The sequence below is a fragment of the Podarcis erhardii genome (assembly GCF_964252035.2).
Source record: "Podarcis erhardii genome assembly, chromosome: 8".
Classification (NCBI taxonomy): Eukaryota; Metazoa; Chordata; class Lepidosauria; order Squamata; family Lacertidae; genus Podarcis; species Podarcis erhardii.
In genome coordinates this window covers 30,360,824-30,384,485 of record NC_138499.1, presented here as the reverse complement: position 1 = coordinate 30,384,485, position 23,662 = coordinate 30,360,824, and the positions used below count along the sequence as shown (strand labels likewise).

Below are 23,662 nucleotides of genomic sequence, written 5' to 3'. Positions count from 1 at the left end.
ACATACATTTTATAAAACTACTCAGAAAAACCTAGAAACTTGAATTAGGATTTAAGTGAAAGATGTAATTCTGTACACACTTAGGAATAATTCCACTCAACTTGGTGCAGCTTGCTTCTGCGTAGACCCACACAGGATCACGCTGCAAGGATATAATCCTATAACAAACTCACCTGAATAGAAATCTTACTGATATCAGCGTTACTTCTAAGGAAATATTTTTAGGCTATGAATATTATTGTGATGTATTAAGATAATATTTGAGAAGCTTTAAAATAAAAGATTCTGAGAGGATGAGCTCTACCTTTCTTTTCCCATTTGCCTCCCATTACCTCAATATTTTTCTATGGAGACATCACTGGCATCCCACTTTGTCTGAAGGATTTCAGTTGTTCCTTTCCTTTATCCCTCCAAATGTTTCCTTCTTTTGACAACACCCTTTTTCCAGAGATGTTGTATGGGCTAATAAACTAAGCCTATCTATAGTTATACATTTTCTGCTGTCATTTAAGGCAAATTTAAAATAAACCACAGAATTACCTTGTGTAGAGAATACTGAATTGCTGACAAGTTGTGTGCCTGTTTTGTTTTTGTGTCTGTTTATGTGTGTGTGTGTGGTTTTTGTGTTTGTTTGTGTGTGCCTTTGAACAGAGGAAAATGGCTGTGATGCGAGTCCATTATAGCAGTCTAGCCAGAATACTTGGAAACACATCAAAGTCTGCCTGAGGGGCAGATTAAAAATAGATCTTCAGAATTCCTATTTCATATTTCAATTAATGGCCCACCTGCCAAGTGAAATGAACCCAAACTGATTGTGGCCATTAATGTTCAGATGTAGCTTTCTGCAGAGAAAGACAAGAAAGAAAGAAAGCATTAAAAAGGGGAGAAAGCAGTAATGCTGCCATCTACCCCACTCCTGGGACTCTCATTTGCTGAGCGTAAAGAGCTGGTTCTTATCAAACAATGGAAAGAAACAACCCTGCTTACAGACAGGGTAAGAGTGGGGTGTTTTTTTTTATTATCAGAGAATGATAAATAGTAATCCATTAAAACCAGACAGCCTGCTCACAAACATCTGATCTGTCAAGCAGTAAAAAAAATGCTGGAGCAAACTTACCAACTCTCCTAGTCACCTGCTGTGCTATCTAATCACAGACTAGGTATAATTCTAAAGGGATTTGCACCAAACTATTTAAAACAGCTTTATGGTGCCCTCCAGATATTGTGGACTAGCTCCCTTTAGCTCCAGCCAGCATGGTCAAGAGTCAGGGATTATGGAAGCTGTAGCACAATTGCACCTGGAAGGCATCAAGGTGGGATGACCCAACAGGTGGGAAAAGGCATTGCAACCTGTTCTTTCCTACAGATTAAATTGAAGGCTCCATCCCCTCATGTAACAAAATGCCTTTTGTCTAAGTGCTTGACAAGACAAAAGAGGGAGATGTAGCCAGATTACCTTGCCCTCTCTGTTCCTGTCCCCAAAATGACCCAGTTCAGTGGACTGCATGTTACTGGTCTGTATGTCTACATATTTTCACAGTTCAGCTTACGTATACACACTCGGCTTCAAAGTTCACAATGACATAATGACCTTCTTTGATAGAAATAAAGTATTTAAATGTATCTAAGGAACAGGGACACTAAATATGGTGATTGGGTTGCTTAAAACAGTCTAACTGTGGGTTTTATTGTTTTGATGCCATTACTAATGAATTTTAAAGGTTAGGTCCAGCCTTAGTCATGCTTAGCTAATCCACTGGAATTTACTGGGTTTACTCAGCCAGGTTGTGTATCCTCAGCAATGATCAGCACAGAAATGACCACCTGGAGAACCTCAGAAAGAAGCAATGCCATGGTACATCTGCATCAGCACAACCATACTCCTTCATCTGTCCCAGCTTTTTCAGTCTCTACAGCCACAGCAGGTGCTGTAACTCCCCAACGGCTTGACTTCACCCCTGAAGGCGCACTCTTCATCTCCTGAGACAGGCAGATGCCAACAGCAATTCTAATCATGACTTAGTCTCAAGCCAACCCCAAAGCTGTCTGATTTTTACTTTCATGAGTCATCTTGAATGTTTTTCCTTTTTTGGAAATACAGAAATGAAAGAATGAAAATAATGCTTTTAAAGGAAAAGAAAAACTAGTGTCAAGGCTTTCTACTGGAATCCCAAGTGAAGAAGATATTGGTAGTCTTTTAAAACTGAGAGTGTGTATATGGATTTGCAAAGCTCTATGAAAGCAAATTATGAAAACACAATTTTAATTTGTGTGTGTGTGTTTTTAAAGTAAATAAATAAATACACCCAATACTAACACCTAGCCAACCTTTTCCTTCAAATAAATAAAAACTAGTTTTGCCTATCACTTTGGGCGGGGGGGGGGGGAGAGAGAGAGAGAGAGAGAGAGAGAGAGAGAGAGAGAGAGAGAAAAGCTCAACAACTTTTGTGTCCGGATTTTCACTTTTTGAAGTGAAGTGATATTTCCGGCAAGATCTTGTGAGCTCTTGTTGCATTTTCACAAGGTATCACTGGAAGCTGCCACCACCACTGCTTTTCCTCCAGCAGCAGCAGCAGCAGCAGCAGAAGAAGAAGAAGAAGAAGAAGAAGAAGGGGCAAACAGTGCACCTGCAGGAGAGCTGCCCATGGGATTCTGCCATCTGAGGCAGCTGCATCAGTTTGCCTCATGGGCAGGCATGATGATAAGGTTTGTGGCTTCAGCACATCTGTCAAATCCTCACTCTACTTAGGATACATTCTTCTTTAGTGACTAGACAGAAATTCCATGTTGCCCCAGCATGTTATCTGACCATGTCCTAAAAGGGGTAGTAGTCACACACTTCTAAGCAGGACCAATGTCACCCAGCGGAATAAAGCATTGCCTGTGATGTTCAGCAGGCCCAGTGCAAACACACTGGGTTCAAATACTAGGTAGACTAACCTTAGGGCAGCTCCATGTTCGGATGGCAACTGTGTGGTTCCAGGCATATGACACCACACCCTTGTGAAGGTTCTGGGTCTGTTCAGTGCCTTGAGGGTGGCAAATTCGCCACTCCATGTATTCCCCCTTCAGTTCTGTCAAAGAAACACAGGCTTTGAATGAAAGAAATAAACATGTGCCTAGTTCCATACACAGGGACACGAGTGGTGCTGTGGTCTAAACCACAGAGCCTAGGGCTTGTCGATCAGAAGCTCAGCAGTTCGAATCCCCGTAACAGGGTGAGCTCCTGTTGTTCGGTCCAAGCTCCTGCCAACCTAGCAGTTCAAAAGCATGCTAGTGCAAGTAGATAAATAGGTACCGCTCTGGCAGGAAGGTAAATGGCTTTTCCGTGTGCCGCGTTGGCTCATTAGAAGCATCTTAGTCATGCTGGCCACATGACCTGGAAGCTGTCTGTGGACAAACACTGGCTCCCTTGGCCTATAGAGCAAGATGAGCGCCGCAACCCCAGAGTCGTCCGTGACTGGACCTAACGGTCAGGGGTACCTTTACCTTTACCTTTAGTTCCATACATACGAGTGCTTAATAATACATATGCATATGCTCTTTGTCACACTTTATGTGTTTGCTGCAAGAAACACTTCTCCACTGTTGGGAAGACAGCAGATGTGTTTGTTGCATAATGTGTGGCTGTTGCTCTCCTCAGCCTGGCTTGTGCATAAAGATAAATCACAGTCAGAAATAAACAGGCACTTCCCACAATTGGTGCACATTGACCCACTGCCCTGCCCTGCCTCCAGGAGAAACGAACGACGAGTGTTACCTGTCAGCTGGTGCTCATGCTCTCTTCCTCTCTTCAGCAAACCACAAGAGCAAGCCAGCAAGGTTTGTTCTTGGCTTTAACTGTTTGTGGTTGTCTGGGAGGAACAAGCCACCAAGACTGCTCTGTTACGTGATGATAAATCTGGCATTGTGGCAGACAGCACAGACAAAAGGCAGCACGTCTTCACACAGTGCACCTGCTCCGACTAGAGGCAGTGATGGCCGCCATGTTGGATGGCTTTAACAGAGGTTTAGACAAATTTATGGATCAGGTGATCAGTGGTGGCTGTGTTTGGTGGCTATATGCTGTCAGAGGCTGTATGCTTCTGAATACCAGTTGATGGGAAACATAGGAGGGGAGGGTGCTATTGTGCTCAGATCCTGACTGTAGGCTTCCCATAGACTTCTTGTTGTCTACTGTGAGAGCAGAGTGCTGGACTAAATGGTCCATCGACCTGGTCCAGCAGGCTCTTCTTACGTTTCTTCAGGAGACATTTTGGGTCTGTAGTGCAGTCACCTCACTTTGCCTAATGGTAGGGCTGGTCCTAGCAGAGCAGGAGCAATTGAGCAGCATACACACTGCTCATTAACAGTACATCACGGTTTATTTCTGAGCACGGCTTACTGCTCAAAAGGCCACTGTGTGATCTTCAGCAAGTCATGCACTCTCAATCCTCGCTTACCTATTTGCAGTATGGGAATAATATAAGTGATCTGCCACATGAGTTTGCCGTGAAGGCGACAGCACTAAAAAGACCGAAAAGCACTTTGCATGTCTTAATATGCTTATTTCAAAATGTATATCCTTTCTCATCTCATCATGCCTAAGCAGCTTACAAAACATTAAAACAGAAAATGTTATAGAGAAATAATTAGTACTAATTAGCCACCTGCCAGTGAATAAGCCTGTGAAAGAAAAAAAAATATTGGCAAGCTGTACATTTTTTTTGGAAGAATATTCTATTTTGGGTGTGCATGGCAAATAAAATACTTTAAAGGACCCAGTTTGCATACATAATTGGGTGGTAGTAAGGCTCTAAACTTACAAGGAGAAATTTGAGGACTTTTTTTATACAGCAAGCATTGTTGTGCACTATCAGAGCCCATGAAATACAAGCCATTAAATGTTATTAAGGATCAGACTGAATAATGAGCCTAGCCTTACATTAGAGCCTCTCCCAAATGCATGGGCTATGATTACTCTTACATTTATCAATATTTTTTTTCTAATCTAATGTATCTCCAAGCTGGCAAAGAAAAGATCTCAGCAAGGATTAGGATGCAATGTTTGAAGGAACACTGGTGGTCACAGTGACAAGAGGCTAAGGAGGATAGAATTATTGTGAACTTTGTCAGCCTACTAGAGGAAATACATTATACTGCTGGCTAGCAACCTCTACATCTTCACAAAACCCTTCTGCACTGAACCCCTGCATAGCTACAATGTAACTCTTGCACGTTGCAGGAAAATTTTGGTGCATGTCCCAGGGTGTGCAGAGTTCATTTGACACCCTGATGAGGTGCACTGGACCTTATTTTTGCCATACATTAACTAAAGGTTGAACCTTAGAACATGCACAACCAGAAATGGCTTGCCAGATGGGGCAGAGTATGGTAATATAGGAAGCTGACTTATACTGAGACCCTTGGGCTATCTAGCTCAGTATTGTTGACACTGACATATAGTGGCTCTCCAGGGTTTCAGACCTGGAGTCTTTCTCTGTCTTACCTGGAGACGCCAAGAATTGACTTTGGAACCTTCTACATGCAAAGCTGATGCCCTGTTCCTGAGCTATGGCTCCCGTCTCAACAGGTGGATTGGTGTTCCATACCAGGAGAGGGAAGCAGTGAGGAGGTTGGCATGGGGCAAACACTGGCAGAGCCAATCTGGCACCTAGATTGGGGATGGAGGGACCTTTTCAGCCTGGTAGGCCAAGTTTCTTATCTCCACAAGCTCCGTTGACCAAGCTGGACATTTGCAAGATGGGACTTCCACTGCTTGCAGGGAGTCCATTCTGTGCAGAAAAAGAAACATATAAGTTGTACAAGAAAGCAGCTATATTTTTGCCATGGTTCATTGAATTAAGATGCAAATGCAGCCTGTAGACCATGCTCTGTTAGGCATATAGGATAGTGTGTCTAGAAGAAAACCACTGATTATCCAGGTTCACCACCAACGTTCCATTCACATAAATTGAATTTCAAGAAGTACATAGCAAATATTCTGAGGTTTCAAACAATCAAACACCAGACTAGGAAATGACAGAGGCTCCACAATTCAAACACAATTTTCAGTATCTCGGAGCATTTGAGATCATTAAGTAGTCTCTCCCTTTATTTGGGAGCCATTGTGAAGATCAATCTCATTGTCAGTTAATTGCTACACTGTTTGGTGCCTGTACTCACACCATATGGAAAGCCCCATTTAAATATGCAAAGAAATGCTATAAATAAGTCAAAGCTGTTGTTAAATGGGGTCTCAAGCTGCAGCCAAGGCAGTATAAAGAAAGGGTGGGGAAAGGAAGCAATTTCTTTCAAGATCAGATGCTTTAAATACCCAGTTTCTCTTCTGCAAATAGAACAGCGCTAACCACTTGGAACGGAAACGTTTTTGACTGCTGATTAGTAATAATGAAACCCTAAAAGTTGCCTTTTCATAGCAATCAGTATTATAAGTGGCATTGCAGCAGGAAGTGTCAATGCTCTTGTTTCAGTGCTTTCTGCAGCACATAACAAAGGTACATTGGCAGGAGTGTCATGGACTTCCTTGGTCCTTTCAGCCCATTAGAGATGCAGGGACCCTGTAACCCAACCTTACATAGGGGGCAACCTGTGGTTCTAGCATGGGTAGTCCAGCATTTGTATGTTTCTCTGTAACCCAAGAATGTGTACCAAAATATCAGGCAGAGGGAGGAGAGATGGGTAACTTCAGAATTGAGGTTCTATGGAAGCCTATACAGTAATACTCTTTTCAGACAGTGTTCAGTCACTTTTTATATCAGCTAATGAAATGCGACTTCTGCATTACAGTACTTGATTTTTTGAACTGTACCAGTAGAACTGCACATTTAGGCCTGCTTGCACATTAAAATGGACTGGACTTTCTCTGAGGTGAACCTGTCCACATGCATTGAGGAGAGATAGAAGTAAATCAAGAACATTTTGAGTTCTGTAACATTTATGACAAATTAATAACATTTCCTACAGTTTTCTTATTTTTCCTTACTGTGCACACAGGTGGAGAAATATAATCTCCTATATATATTGATAGCGGGACATGGGTGGCGCTGTGGGTAAAAGCCTCAGCGCCTAGGGCTTGCCGATCGAAAGGTCAGCGGTTTGAATCCCTGCGGCGGGGTGCGCTCCCGCTGCTCGGTCCCAGCGCCTGCCAACCTAGCAGTTCGAAAGCACCCCCGGGTGCAAGTAGATAAATAGGGACCGCTTACTTGTGGGAAGGTAAACGGCGTTTCCGTGTGCTGCGCTGGCTCGCCAGATGCAGCTTTGTCACGCTGGCCATGTGACCCGGAAGTGTCTCCGGACAGCACTGGCCCCCGGCCTCTTGAGTGAGATGGGCGCACCAACCCCAGAGTCTGTCAAGACTGGCCCGTACGGGCAGGGGTACCTTTACCTTTACCTTTATATATATTGTTACTTCCTTAATTCATAATTTTCAAACAGCCTAAGGGCTGTGTGATTAAAATGCACCTAACCTCAATAGTGCACTTAGCTCATTTTTGACTCTGAAATTATTAAGTTTTATCCAGTGTTTGCCCTACCTAGAGCAGACTCAGTAAAATTAATGGTCATGACTAAATTAGGTGCATTGATTTAAATGGGTCTGCTCTCAGAAAAACTTAGTTGGGTGCATCCCAATTGTTCTTCTCAGCAGATAGTAATGTGTATTATTTAACTCACTTAAATGTGTGATATACAACATTTGAGGGACTCCTCCACATTATACTGAGTGGGGCCAAAGACTTCTGCCCTAAAGTTCTGTACTGATGGCCAATATTGTCAATTGTTCTCAGTTATACAAACTTTCTTATATCTTAAGGAAATGTAGCTTGAGGACTATTCTCTCCCTCCCTCCCTCTCTCCAGCAGATTGGTTTTTGGCAGACATTTGAAAAATGCTCCTGCCAAACTCTCTCGTTGGCAGATGGTAACAGCTGGGTTGTGACTGACTTGGAAAAAGTGCTAAAAGAGCTCTTCTCAAGGGCCCATTGTGCTCTCCCAATGGCTGTTTCTTGCTTGGGACATCTCATTGTATCAATGCATAATTTACTCATCCAACTGGCAAGGGGTGGAGACAGCAAGAGTGGAAAGACCTCCATTTGTTATAATTTGGGAGTTAAACTGAAGTTCTCTAAATGCATCCTATGGGAACAGATTTTATTTTTTTTAATAACATGGGAAAGCCACCATGATGCATGGGACAGTTAGTTATTTTTGGGACTTGGGTCTGATTTGTGAGAATGAACATCTTACTCTGAAAGTGATGAGAGCAGTTAGCAGTTATGAAAACTGTACTGTCATGGCTTCGTGAAATTATTTTCAAAAACCACCTTGTTCCAGGTTTCCCCTTTATAGAACTGGTGAGCAAAGGTCAGCAATGAATTAAAACATCTTTATAGATGGATCACTTTTGGGTGTTATAGTGCTTGTCTTTTAGAACATATGGCTTTTAGCATATGGTGGCGGGGACAGCCATCGACCCATTAAAGCATTTCACTTCAGCATTAAGATTAATTTTCAGCATATGTGCAATATAGATTCTGGCCTTATATTTAAATACCACAAACATGTTGTGGATCAAGTATGATCGCATCAGATTTAAACTGCAGGACTTGATTCTTCAAGACGTCACTTCTGTATGTGATCATCAGCCTGCTAAGATGAGGGCACCTAAGATGAGGTCACTTGGCCTAGTGCATTTTTAAAAAGGTTGCTCTTCATCTTCCCTTCTCAGCTAGGTAACTCCTAAATTATATCAAAATACCAGTGTGATCGCCCTAAAACTGCGCCTGTATGGTAACATGATGTGTCTTAAAAACAAGGGAGTAGAGTGTGGTGCTGATAATGTCCAGGTTGTAGGTTTGATTCCCGTATGGGCCAGCTGCATATTCCTGTATTGCAGGGGGTTGGATTAGTCAGGCTTCCTCAACCTCGGCCCTCCAAATGTTTTGAGACTACAATTCCCATCATCCCTGACCACTGGTCCTGCTAGCTAGGGATCAAGGGAGTTGTAGGCCAAAAACATCTGGAGGGCCGAGGTTGAGGAAGCCTGGATTGGATGATCCTCAATGTCCCTCCCCACTCTACAATACTGTGATTCCAGAAGATTTAGAAAGATTTAAAATCTTATACAGTACTTAGATATATTTGTTTAAAACACTCTGTTTAAAAACTCCCCTAAAGTGTTAACCCTCAAGAAGCAAGGCCAGCCTTTGTCTGCAGACAGCCTGTCATACCATACTGAGCAGATCTGAAATCTATTTAATCCCAAGGGAGAGAAAAGAGGATTTAACCTAAAAACAACTAAATACTACAACTTTGATATAAAAAAAATGGTTAACTGCTTCACTGCTGATCCAGAGGAGGAGGAGGAGGAGGAGAAGAGGAGGAGGAGGAAGAGAAAGAAGAAGAAGAAGAAGAAGAAGAAGAAGAAGAAGAAGAGGAGGAGGAGGAGGAGGAGGAGGAGGAGGAGTTTGGATTTGATATCTCGCCTTTCACTCCCTTTAAGGAGTCTCAAAGTGGCTAACATTCTCCTTTCCCTTCCTCCCCCACAACAAACACTCTGTGAGGTGAGTGAGGCTGAGAGACTTCAGAGAAGTGTGACTAGCCCAAGGTCACCCAGCAGCTGCATGTGGAGGAGAGGAGACGTGAACCCGGTTCACCAGATTATGAGACTACTGCTCTTAACCACTACACCACACTGGCTCTCAAGGATGGATGACTTGAAGAAGGATGACTTGAAGTCACAGGGTGCTGCTCTACTGCTGAAGCAAAGCAGGTCAGGCTTTGAAAGTTACCTGGATGGAAGCAGGACCTCTTGGAAACCATCCGTGAGCCGCTCTGAGCTCTTCCTGAGGAATGTGGGGAAGGTGTCACAAAATACTGATCCAAATTACATTACAAGTTCAAGTTGCAAAATCAGGGATTTCCCACCTTGCCCCAAGCCATAGCATCTGTTATTTTTGAGTGGTGGCTACATCAGGACTGAAACCCTTCTAGCCCAGCAGCCTTGACTGATAGTCTAATAAACAGGATGCAATAGGATAGCAGAACTGAAGTCTAGTAAGAAATAGCAGAGCTGTTCTATTTCTCTGAATCCTGTTTGTAGAAGACAAATGCATCATCTTCCTAACATAGGAAGCCACTTCTTCACAGAGCCAGATGGTTGGTCCATGTACCCTGAGCAGCAGGAACTCTCTAGGATTTCAGACAGGGTCTATCCAAGCTCTACCTGAAGTTGCTAGGGATTGAACCTAGGACCTTCTGCATGCAAAGCAGATGCTCTACCATTGAACTAAGGCCTTTGCCTTCCTACAGCTGCTGAAGATGCAAGCTGTCATTGTTTACTACACTAACAGCATTTCCCTCATAGAACCTACACTAACAGCATTTCCCTCACTGAGCCTTTTTCTAAAGAAGGCAGCAATTTATCTAAAATCTATCTTTCTTTCTTTCTTCCTTTCTTCCTTCCTTCCTTCCTTTCTTCCCTATCTGCCTGCCTGCCTGCCTACCTACCTACCTACCTACCTACATTTGAAAATGCCCATGACAGTTTTCAGATGAGGAAGAGCATCTTTCCAAAAGCATAAGCCAGAAATAACTTTATCTGTGTCTGACTGTTGTTCTAGACACACAGCAACATAGCTGAGATTAAGATTTGACCTTGGGGTTTTACACTGAACATAGCATTAACTTGCTTTATTCCAAGAACATCTATTCTTGATAATTGTCCAAAAGAACAGTACAAAGGAGGGATGTAATAATCACCCTTCCCTTCATTACTGTTCAGCAAGCTCCAACATCTGCCAGCTAGGGATTTGTCATTATCCAGACAGCAACTGGGATTTCTCCATTTGCCACTGTCCATATTCCCTCCAGGCCTCTAATCTAGCCATTGGGAGGCTCTCTGCAATAGCAGTTTCTCCTTTTTGGGAGATATCCTTGAGCTGTGTAAATCTCGACCCAAATAATTCTGCTCTGAAATATGCACTTGGTTTATTTAACAGCCTCTTGGGGGTTTCCTCTCCCAGTTTCAGTCGATGGTTTCTTGCTTTTAATCTACTTGGAATTTTTTTTCATATCCTGAAACCTACCTCTTTGGGCAAAGATGGATAAATACAGAATGACAGCCTGCCTGGTTCAGACACAGCTCCCTTTCAACCACAGCTGCACAAGACACTTATGCCATCCTGCTCAAGCACCAGATGAGAAAAGGAAGATCTGCACTGGCCATCTATGCAGATCGCATGAGAGTTTGATTTAATTACAGGTTGTGATGTAATTAAGTACATGAAGCCCAGGAACAGATGGTATCAGGAAAGGATCACAGAACAGACTCACGGCTTCCCAGCAGCAATTTTTGTTCAAGTGTGCTTATTATCAGGAGCAATAATGGAGATGGAGAATAGTCTACATACAATGGTTTCAATACCAGTTAGTCTTGTGACTCACTTTCCATAGATTAAATCAAAAATTCGTAGGTAGTAAACAAAAGGTAGCCAGAACCCTTTTTCTACTAGAAACAATAGAGCAAAGCATGCAGCTTCATCATGAGATGACAAGCAAATCCCATTTCATTCAAAGTAAGCATGCACAGGATAAATTTGGTTGATTTTAATTGTACTGGAGCACAGCCATAATCACTTTACTGTTGGTGGAGGAGATGGGGCTTAGGATGGTGAATGGTTGTTCACTTTTCCATTGACCTCTACCAGCAGAGAAGACTACTACCCTGAGATTCATCCTGGCAGGTAGGAAGCCACTGTCAGCTGGTAGTCACTGCTAGTAGCCAGGAGAAAGTCCTGAAATGGACTGCTTTGGGGCAGGGGGGCAGGAAACATGGGCTCCACTAGATCTAAAGCCCTGTGGGGCTCAATTTTCAGGGCAGTCAGGTAGGCCATCATGGAGCTAACACAATGGGGGGGAGGGGAAGAGCCCCAACAACTCTACCTTCCTCCCTAGCCAGCACCAGCAAAAGGGCTTGGGATGCAGTGGCCAATCTGTAGCTTTGCCTTGTTCCTCCAGGTTAGGGTTAGGGTTGCTGTGTTCATCATGATCAGCCTTTGCTAGATTGTGTCCACTGTGTGCAATCTAGAGGAAGTGCACCATAGAGCCTCTTTGTGCAGCCTTGAAATTAATGGGAATTAAGCATGATACAATATTTAATTCCCTTTGAATCCCTCCCAATGATTGCAAGTGTGCATAATTTTAGAGCGTACTCACTATTCTAAGCCACTTTAAATACTCAACCAGGCACATGAATTAGTATTGATTAACTCCAGAGCTTCTTTTCAGCCAATGCTGCAGAACCTGGCATCAGTGTATGGCAGTCGTGTGGCCTACTTGACAGAGGACAACCCTCTCTTTGAAGTGCTGTCCAATTTGAAAATAAAGACGCATAAGGAGAGAGAGAACAGGAGTCTTAAAGTTGTCCATCAATGGTTAGCACCTAGACAACAGACTGAGCGCACACCCAGATGATGTGGTGTGATATACTCTTTCCACTTAACGTTATAGTACTCAGTGGCGTAGCGTGGGTTGTCAGCACCCGGGGCAAGGCAAGTAATTTGCGCCCCCTAACCCCTGGATTTTAGCACTCGAGTGCGAGCGCGCCCCCAGATGTTGCAGCCGGCCCCCCTGCACCCCCCATGCTACGCCATTGGGGCTGGGGCCGAGTGAAGGAGCCAAGGACCCCCCCCTTAAGGCTCAGCAGGAATTTATTAAATTTATTATTTGCGGAGCCCCCGCGGGCCGAGGCAGCCAAAGCCCCCTCCCCTCGGGCGCCTCCCCGCCCCCTCCTCTCCTTGGGCGCTCCAGATCCGGGCTTGGCGAGCGCCTCTCCTCCCCCCGGCCTGGTCCGGGGGCTTCCAGCCGCGCTCCGTCCTCACCCCCCCGCCCCCCCCCCGCGGCTGAGACTTGCGCTGAGAGCCGGAGCCAGCGGCGCCCCCTTCCGCCGGGAGACCCTCGTGGCGAGGCCCCTCGGAGCTCTCCTCCCTCCCAGTCGGCAGAAGCAGCCGCCGCCTGTGGCTGGGCCGAGGGGATGGCGTCGGTGTCGGGGTGTGGAGGCTGCCCGTGCCCGGCCAGGCGTTGGTGGCGTCGTCGGCGCTGCTGCAGCGGCTGCTCCTCCTGCGAGCAGTGAGTGGAGCGCAGCCGCAGCGGCGGCGGCGGGGCGCGGGCGGGCTAGGGCGCAAGGCTGGCGGTGGCGGCGGGGAGCCCGGCGGAGGAAGGAACTTGTCCCTTCCCTCTGGACTCGCGCCCCCCAGATGTTGCGCCCGGTGTGGCCGGCACCCCTGGCACCCCCCACGCTATGCCACTGATAGTACTTATTTCTAAATTTGCACCTATGCTTATGCAAATCTGTAGCCTCTTTGGTCCCCACCCCCTTTTTTGTTGATGTATTTTCTCTTTTTGGGAAGATGTGTAAGTGACCACTAAATTAACAGCTGGTTGCATGCCACAGATATGTAAAGTAATAATCAAAAGGGTGATTGGGGCATGAACAGAGTACCTTTCTTTCATGATAAACTACCACCAGATCTACATATCTGGGAACAGAGGAAGAGCTAGATCAAAATGTCAGAAGGCTTCTTTTTTCTTTTTAAATAGTTTTTATTAAGTTTCACATTTTTATCATAATAATATTTCATATAACATAAAAAGAATACAATTCCCAAACTTTCCCCTCCCCCCCCGACTTCCCTCAACTTCCTCTTCTGGTTTTTAAAATAATAACTTCCCCTGCTTGCTATATTATATCTTCATATTAAGTTTTTTATATCACATGTTGTGATATATACACAATATACACAATCGCTTTGAGGTCCTCTCCCCTAGCATGGAAGACGAAGAGCAGACTCCATTTGAGGATCTCTCCCTCGTTACAGTCGATCAGGTATATGAAGACGAACAGCAAAGTCAGTCCTCAGGGAATGTGCAGGCGACCTTGGAACGGACAGCTCACGGAAGAACCCCGACCAGACCTAAGAGGAGGCGTGTAGTGGTGATAGGGGATTCCCTACTGAGGGGAACAGAAGCAGTGATCTGTGGGCCTGACAAAATGTCTCGGGAAGTGTGCTGTCTCCCCGGGGCTAAGATCCAAGATGTAACTGAACGACTGCAAGGAATCATAAAACCCACTGACAAATACCCCTTCCTCTTGGTTCATGTGGGAACCAATGACACTGCAAGCAATAGCCTCCAGAAGATCAAAAGAGACTATGAGGCTCTGGGCAGGAAATTGAAGCAATTAAATGCACAAATTGTCATCTCATCTGTCCTCCCAGTTGAACGACGTGGCCCAGGGAGAGAGAGAAAAATAGTGGAAGTGAACAGCTGGCTTCGCAAATGGTGTAAACACGAACGGTTTGGATTCTTAGATCACGGACTGCAGTTTCTTGAAGATGGACTTCTGGCAAGAGATGGGCTGTACCTCACAACGGTTGGGAGGAATGTTTTTGCAAAAAATCTCAGAAACCTCATCAGGAGGGCTTTAAACTGACTAATGTGGGGGAGGAAGACAGTGCTCCTGAAGGTAGGAGTCTATCAATTGATGATCATCCAAATGTCATAGACCGAATTGAGCAAACAGCACGCAGACCTAGTGATGGGAGGAAAAACTCCTTAAATAAGAGACACGGGGGAATGATTAATGGACTTCAATGTCTGTACACTAATGCGCAAAGCATGGGTAATAAACAAGATGAGCTTGAGCTCTTGGTACAGCAAACTAAATATGACATAATAGGCATCACTGAAACCTGGTGGGATAAGTCCCACGACTGGAATGTAATAATGGAGGGATACAATCTATTTCAGAGAAACAGACCAGACAAGAAAGGAGGAGGCGTGGCGTTATATGTCAGGGATGTGTATACCTGTGAAGAGATCCAAGATTTAGAACCTCAAAGCCAAAGTGAGAGCATTTGGGTCAAAATTAAGGGAGAGAAGAATAACAGGGACCTCATTGTGGGAGTTTACTATAGATCCCCAAGCCAAACGGAGGACATAGATGATGCCTTCCTGGAACAGATGGCCAAGCATGCAAAAGGAAGGGAGATAGTAGTAATGGGGGACTTCAATTACCCAGATATTTGCTGGATGTCAAACTCAGCCAAGAGCATAAGGTCAAACAGATTCCTCACTGGCCTTGCAGACAACTTCATTGTCCAGAAAGTGGGAGAAGCAACAAGAGGAACAGCCATTTTAGATCTGGTCCTAACCAATGTTGATGACCTGGTTAGTGGGGTAGAAGTGGAAGGATCATTAGGCGCGAGTGATCATGCTCTTCTGAAGTTTACTATACAGCGGAAAGGAGCAGCCAAGCATACTAGGACTCAATTTCTTGACTTTAAGAAAGCCGACTTCATAAAACTTAGGAAAGTGCTGGGTGAGATCCCATGGACAGTAATACTAAAAGGAAAGGGAGTTCATGATGGCTGGGAGTTTGTTAAGAGGGAGATAGTAAAAGCACAACTTCAGGCAATACCAATGAGACGGAAACATGGAAGGTGCCTAAAGAAGCCAGGGTGGCTATCTAAAGAACTTTTAACTGAGTTAAGATTAAAAAAGGATGTGTACAAAAAATGGAAAAGGGGGGAAACCACCAAAGAGGAATTCAAACAAATAGCCAGCACATGTAGACACAAAGTCAGAAAAGCTAAAGCACAGAATGAACTCAGGCTTGCTAGAGAGGTTAAAAGCAACAAAAAAGGCTTTTATGGGTATGTTCGTAGCAAAAGGAAGAACAAAGAAACAGTGGGGTCACTCAAAGGAGAAGATGGTGAAATGCAAACAGGGGATACAGAAAGGGCTGAACTCCTCAATGCCTTCTTTGCCTCAGTCTTCTCCGATAAAGAAAACAATGCCCGACCTGAAGAATTTGGAGCAAATGATTCAGCAGAGGAAACACAGCCCAGAATAACTAAGGAGATAGTACAAGAATACTTGGCTAGTTTAGATGTATTCAAGTCTCCAGGGCCAGATGAACTGCATCCAAGAGTATTAAAAGAACTGGCAGATGTGATCTCAGAACCACTGGCACTCATCTTTGAGAATTCCTGGAGAACAGGCGAAGTCCCGGCAGACTGGAGGAGGGCAAATGTTGTCCCTATTTTCAAAAAGGGGAAAAGAGAGGACCCAAATAATTACCGCCCAGTCAGTCTGACATCAATACCAGGGAAGATTCTGGAGCAGATCATTAAGCAAACAGTCTGTGAGCATCTAGAAAGGAATACCATGATCACCAATAGTCAGCATGGATTTCTGAAAAATAAGTCATGTCAGACTAACCTGATCTCGTTTTTTGACAGAATTACAAGCCTGGTAGATGAAGGGAATGCAGTGGATGTAGTCTACCTTGATTTCAGCAAGGCATTTGACAAGGTGCCCCATGATATTCTCGTAAAGAAGCTGGTAAAATGCGGACTTGACTATGCTACCACTCAGTGGATTTGTAACTGGCTGACTGACCGAACCCAAAGGGTGCTCATCAATGGTTCCTCTTCATCCTGGAGAAGAGTGACTAGTGGGGTGCCACAGGGTTCTGTCTTGGGCCCGGTCTTATTCAACATCTTTATCAACGACTTGGATGATGGACTCAAGGGCATCCTGATCAAATTTGCAGATGACACCAAACTGGGAGGGGTGGCTAACACCCCAGAGGACAGGATCACACTTCAAAACGACCTTGACAGATTAGAGAACTGGGCCCAAACAAACAAGATGAATTTTAACAGGGAGAAATGTAAAGTATTGCACTTGGGCAAAAAAAATGAGAGGCACAAATACAAGATGGGTGACACCTGGCTTGAGAACAGTACATGTGAAAAGGATCTAGGAGTCTTGGTTGACCACAAACTTGACATGAGCCAACAGTGTGATGCGGCAGCTAAAAAAGCCAATGCAATTCTGGGCTGCATCAATAGGAGTATAGCATCTAGATCAAGGGAAGTAATAGTGCCACTATATTCTGCTCTAGTCAGACCTCACCTGGAGTACTGTGTCCAGTTCTGGGCACCACAGTTCAAGAAGGACACTGACAAACTGGAACGTGTCCAGAGGAGGGCAACCAAAATGGTCAAAGGCCTGGAAACGATGCCTTATGAGGAACGGCTAAGGGAGCTGGGCATGTTTAGCCTGGAGAAGAGGAGGTTAAGGGGTGATATGATAGCCATGTTCAAATATATCAAAGGATGTCACATAGAGGAGGGAGAAAGGTTGTTTTCTGCTGCTCCAGAGAAGAGGACACGGAGCAATGGTTCCAAACTACAAGAAAAAAGATTCCACCTAAACATTAGGAAGAACTTCCTGACAGTGAGAGCTGTTCGACAGTGGAATTTGCTGCCAAGGAGTGTGGTGGAGTCTCCTCCTTTGGAGGTCTTTAAGCAGAGGCTTGACAACTATATGTCAGGAGTGCTCTGATGGTGTTTCCTGCTTGGCAGGGGGTTGGACTCGATGGCCCTTGTGGTCTCTTCCAACTCTATGATTCTATGATTCTATGATTCTCTTATCATTTTAACATCATCTTTATCATTTCTGTATTTATTTTGATAATTGTAAGTGTTTACTCAAACCCTGCTAGTGAGTTCATTTCTTTACATTGCTTCTTTAAATACCTCATGAATGGCTCCCAAACTTTTAAAAAAATCTCTATTGTCTTTGTCATTAAGTCTTTCAGTTAGTTTCAGCATATTCCATCAATTTTTCTTGCCATTGTTCTTTAGTTGGTATTTAGTCGCTTTTCTATCTTTGGGCTAGCAACATCCTACCCACGGTTGTGGCATATATAAAGAGTTTCTTTTTCTCTTTTGGCAAATCTCGTCCTGAAATGCCTAGTAAGAAAGCTTCTGGTCTCTTAACAAAAGTTATCTTAAACATTTTTTTCATTTCGATATAAATTATTTCCCACTAATTTTTAATTATTTTGCAATTCCACCACATATGAAAAAATGTGCCCTCTTCTTCCTTACATTTCCAGCACTTATTGAAGCCTGTTCTGTACATCTTTGCTATTTTTACAGGTGTAATATACAGTCTATACATCATTTTCATATAATTCTCCTTTAACAATATACAATCAGTAAATATTAAATTCACTTTTCATGATTTTCCCCAGTCTTCCATTTGGATATTATGTCCTAAATCTTTGCCAAAATGTCAGAAGGTTTCAAGTGGGTAAAATTTGGGCTTAGCTTTAACAAGACCTCTCCTCCTTCCAGAGGGGAGGGGTTGTGAGTGGGAGCTGGCTCCCGCGTCAGCGGGGGGGGGGGTATTTGGCCCTCTGCGTCAGCCTCTCCCTGCTGCCGCGCCAAGCCCTTCAGTCAGCCAATAGGGCTGGCTTGGGGGCAGGGTTTAGCCACATTTAAGCAGCTGCAGCGGCACTGGGGCCCCATTCGGCTTCCTGTTTTCATCAGATCACCCGCCCAACCTCCCTTTAGGTCAATCTTATGCTTTTGACCTTGCTACGGACTTCGGTTGGTCGCCTTGGTTGCCCAAGGGGCCTGGTAGGAATTTTTATCCATTGGGCGAATTGGCACCTGCCTCTTGTTTTTTTGCCTACCTTATAGCAAGTCATCACAATTTCCAGGTATTGGTTATGTGTTGTGGCCATCACCTACCCCTCCCCTTTTGGGTATTCCGTTAAAGGAATCCGGCGGTCGTGGATCCTGTCCGATGGCCTGCTGGTGGCTAGGGCATGGCGTGACCCCCAGTGATGTCTGGGGAAGCTTCCAGTTGTATTTACATCAACAAGCTCCTCCCACTGGTTGTTAACCCTCGAATGAACCCCACAGAGCCGGGTGGGGTTATGAATAGATTGTTTGATCCAATGCCTAAGCCAATCCCTCTCACATGCTGTAACCAGTAAAGTTGTGGCCTTATTTAGCCCATTAACCTAAATACGTGTGTCCGTGTGTCTTATTTATCCCTATGCGGGTGGCGGGTGCTCGACTCACAATGATAATTGCCTAATGTGGCAGCCCACATTTTCAATATTATCTATAAAAGGAAAAGTGCAACCCTGAAGAAATGTCATGCCTAGCCTTGACGTGGTAGCAGACATGTTCACAGAGGATGAACCGGACACTCCACTAATTGAGGAACTTGAGGTGCAGGCAGATCCCTTGAAACCAGGGCTGAGAGTCCCCTTGAAGGGCCCTCTGGAGAAAAACCTGTGAAGAACGCTTGGAGCTGTCAGAGGAGGGGGAGGAGCCACCACCACCCAGTCCATGGGAACCCTGGAACCAAAGAGCAATAACCTAGCTTTTTAAAAGTGTGCTAAAAAAGGAGAACCCCCAAACCACAAACCGTCCCTCCCCTCTCATTATGCCAAGCTGCAGTTCCTTAAATGGGCCTGTTAGCCGAATGACCACCCAAAAATCATATGATAAGATATTGTGTCATTCTGAGTTTGTTCCTGATTCCCAGACTTCATTGAGTGGCAGTAAGCTTCTGGGTGGGACTTCATTACAGCAAAAATAATGAAGTAAGCAGTTCACACTTCATTTTTCTTTTTCTTGCAGAGAATTCAACTTTATAGTATTTTGGGGTGGTTTTTGTTACTGATTTCTTCTTTGTGGTGCAATGACTGCACTTTACAGTAATTAAGGCAACTTCTCATTTTGTACATTGCTCCCAGTAATACATACTTCTCTCTATCTTTTTCATTTCCTAAAACAAACACAACCAAAGAAAGAATGTGCATCTGGAGCAGCCATCAGCTACTGCTTTCAAGCAAGCCACCGATGGTGCATAAACCAAGGTGAAATCTACACACATATAAAAAATGCTTTTTTAAAAAAAAGTTTTGAAAAATATATTGAATTTGCCATAGCTCACCACTGCCATATAGTGTCACATATGTATACTGCACTTTACAACACACTTAAAACATTTTATTTGCAGCGGTATAGCTGAGTCCTAAACAGTTGCCTAGGGTGCTTCCAGTCTGTCACTATTTTCAGGCAGAATTCAATCACATCCCAGCATATTCAGTTTGTACAATCAAAGCTGATTTGGAGCTCTTGTACAACAAAGCTCCAGACTTTTGCAATAAGGAAAGTGACGGGGAAAAGCATTGGGAAGTGTAGGCTAGCACTTGCTTGACATAACAGTAATCAACTCCTCCCCCCCCCCAAGAAAGAAGGATGAATGCTTATTAAACAATGATGCTCTTCAAGTTTCTTTTGGTTTCTCTCTTTTCCAAATGTAAGTTCAGTTCTCCAAATTTCCAAGTTGGTTTTCAAAATCTTCAGGAAAGTTCACCAGTGAATATTTTTACTATACACATTTTGGTATGCAATTTTGCCTCATATGATGCATTTTTGATGTTCTTTTTAATAATGTATGCATTTTATGCACCCTTTGCCCTTACACATGTGCTTTTGTACACATTACTTGACTGGAGGACTTTAGAGAAGAGCACATTTCAAAGATAGTAGGGTCTCAAGTTGTTTGTTTCAGAAAATGTGTAGTGCCTTTAAATATAAAACGAATCACAGTTCTCCTCCTGTCTCTACTTTGTACAGCTCTTTTAAGAGAAGTGTACACAACGCTTGCTAGCACAGGTGAAATTATGCAATTAGCTGCTTTGTTTATGTCTGGAAGTCCTGCTCATAACAGCGTATGTTTACTTTTTCTGCATCTGGGCTTATTATTAAATGCTAATACTTACAGAAGATTTGGATGTCTTTACATTTATTTAACTGCATGCTCAAACAGCAGACAATACAGTAGTAATTATAGGATATGCTCCAAAGAACAATGCAACCAACCAGCTCTGTGTGCGTGAATTTTTCAAAACAGCAGATCTCTGTGCCACATGGCAAAGAACTTCCAAATTAAGCGAGTTCTAAAAAAAAACAGTTTTTTGATGGGTTATAGGAACACATACAAAAGGTGGTGGGGAGCAAAATAGAAACTACCAGGACAATGTAATACATTGGGTGCAGCTAACATACTGTAGCTCTTTAAATCCCAGTCGTAATCTTGTTCATATTTTAGCACATCTCAGAGATGTTTATATGTTTCCAGTGGAGCATCAATGATGTGAAAACATTTTCTTTAGAAAGGCTTGTTGTGGTCCAGCATAATTACTATGTTGCAATTGTATTTATCAGTGTGATTACTTGTTGTATCTTTGTGCCTGGGATATTTGCTTTACTGAAGGGTTTTAAACACACAAGCATTCGAAAAAGCGGAAGAAAAAACACAACATATACATTAGAGGTGGCACCACTGAAATTGCACACACCCCACCCCGAGAAAATATCCTGGAACCTGTTTACCCATCACAGAGCTACAATTCCCAGCACCCTTAATAAACTGCAGTTTCCAGGATTCTTTTTGTTGGCCAGGGGAGAGATGTCCTTTAAATGTATGGTATGCACACAGTCATAATCTAGGGAATGAAGGTGTTATAAAATGATGGAAGTAGTGCAGTCGTAGAAAGAAGTGTGGAAAGAAAGCAAAATATGGATAACATTCAGAGACATTTTGGCTTACACTGAACTTGATTAGACAAGCTCTTAAGCTGCACAGTATTTCATCCAGGCCACAGTTCTATTAAAAGCTAGACACAACAGTGGTCACAAATTAAACATCAGAAGAAGGGAGACTACAGAATCCCCATTTGCAGGGACTTCTATTAAGACCAGGTTTCCTGTCAGTTGTAAAATTTATGGATATTGACTGAGCCCTGAAAGGTCCAGGAGGACAGCCGGCAGAAAGAACTTATTAAGGTAATGAGAAACACCTGAATTAGACCTACCGTAACCAAACAGCAGGAATTGATAAATCGAAGCGAATCCATTTGTATACTCCATTTGTATCTGAATATCATTGGCAAAGGGGACTTGACCTTTGACCTGGCAATGCCCCCTTGCCCCCCTTGATTGTAGCACACTGTGTGACTTACAAGATGGAACAGAGCGACTGATCAGGCACACAGTTGGTCTTTGTTACATCACCCCTCTGGGTTTGATTCCTCTTAATAGCATCTGCCAAGTTCCATAAGCATCAAATTTTTACTGAGCTAAAAATTGCGCTCTCCTGCTCTGCATAGTTTGGTGCATTTTGTTTATTCTCCCCCTCAGATCTAATTTATTCATCTGCAGAAGCTTAAACCTGTTCTATGAATAAAGGAATAAACACTTTGCTTTGGAGACAAATCTCCAAAGTTTTGTAAGCAGTTATTGAAATAAATGAGTTTGCCATGCTGGCAGGATACTCTGTGAAATATGACCCAACAGCCTGGCCCTAAAACACAGTTGCTTGGAAGAACATCCCATTGATTTGCAGTTGATCTGCCTGAGGTCCCAATAGACTGAGCCACCATTATTTATTCTGATGCTTAAGAGGAACCTGGGAGCCACACTGTTAGGTATCCTTCAGAAATATAATACTCATTCAGGGAAGTTTACAACTGTGGATGTATAATTGTTTGCAATTAGGAAAATCCTACCTGTCTGAAGTGATTTGTATGTTTTCTTCCTGTGTATTTTATGTTCAGGCTGCAAAAGACAATTCAGAGCAGGGTGCTTCCCAAAGGGGGCCTTATATCACAAACATTCAGGAAGGTATTTTTCCCCTGTATTTTCGCTCCCACACATTCCCCCTCTTTCAGTCAGGAATATTCATTGCTATTCTGCTGCTCGCTGTCCACATCAGTGAGCAGAGCTTGACTGAACATATCTTGGTAGCGAATTTTGTCCCTCCCCACATCAAACCCTTCCTTGATCTCCACTATTTTTTTCTGTTCTGGACATGCTCACAGGTATTTCTGTACCTGTTTCTGTGTGCACCTTAGAAAAGAAATCCCATGGAGTGTGCAAGAGCAAAAGTGATCAACCAACCTCATAATGGACAAAATGAAGGCTTGCATTTTATTTTGTGGGGGCAATATCCATTTTCATCTGGTAAATGTTTTGTATGTTGGTGCAGGAGAAGATAGGTAGAAAAGGAGAATTCCTGGATGCAAAGATTCAAGTTTAGGCAAGAACTCTTTGGTGAGAGAACCCTAGCAAAGATTTAACATCACAAAATATGCTGCAATGTAAAGCATGGAAATATAGACTGTTAGAACTTTAAAATATACCCTTCTAAGTTCCTTTCAAAGTTCCCTTCTACTCCCAGCGTAGGAAAATGAACTTACATGTTTGGTAAGTTTTTAAAAATGGCTTACTTGCAAACTTTTCAAAGGTCTGGTTCATACGCTTTTCCATACGTAAGTCAGAAAAACTGCAGAGACAGTGAAACTTGACTTACTTACAGAGTGGTAAAGGGACCCCTGACCATTAGGCCCATTCGTGACCGACTCTGGGGTTGCGGCATTCATCTTGCTTTATTGGCCGAGGGAGCTGGCGTACAGTTTCCGGGTCATGTGGCCAGCATGACTAAGCCGCTTCTGGAAAAACCAGAGCAGCACACAAAAACGCCGTTTACCTTCACGCCGGAGTGGTACCTATTTATCTACTTGCAGTTTGACGTGCTTTTGAACTGCTAGGTTGGCAGGCGCAGGGACCGAGCAACGGGAGCTCACCCCATCACGGGGATTCGAACCGCCAAGCTTCTGATTGGCAAGCCCTAGGCTCAGTGGTTTAGACCACAGCGCCACCCACGTCCCTGGTCTGTACCAAGCCCTAAATGAATCAGCACTAATGCAATGGTGGATATTC

General features: G+C 43.7%; 1 protein-coding gene and 1 long non-coding RNA gene across 2 annotated transcripts in view; one reads left to right on the top strand and one right to left on the bottom strand.

Moving 5' to 3' along the window:
- Positions 1-2,956: 2,956 nt before the first annotated feature.
- Positions 2,957-23,662, bottom strand: part of LOC309349164 — a 44,355-nt gene continuing 23,649 nt past the window's right edge. Inside the window, exons 2-3 of the long non-coding RNA XR_014159787.1 lie at positions 5,489-5,774; positions 2,957-3,074 (exon numbers count right to left, since the gene is read on the bottom strand). This is a non-coding gene — a long non-coding RNA (uncharacterized lncRNA). The remainder of the gene's footprint in view (positions 3,075-5,488; positions 5,775-23,662) is intronic.
- Positions 7,196-23,662, top strand: part of LOC309349006 (myelin P2 protein-like) — a 134,045-nt gene continuing 117,578 nt past the window's right edge. Inside the window, exon 1 of the mRNA XM_081874863.1 lies at positions 7,196-7,215. The gene's annotated coding sequence lies outside the window, so the exon portion shown is untranslated. The remainder of the gene's footprint in view (positions 7,216-23,662) is intronic.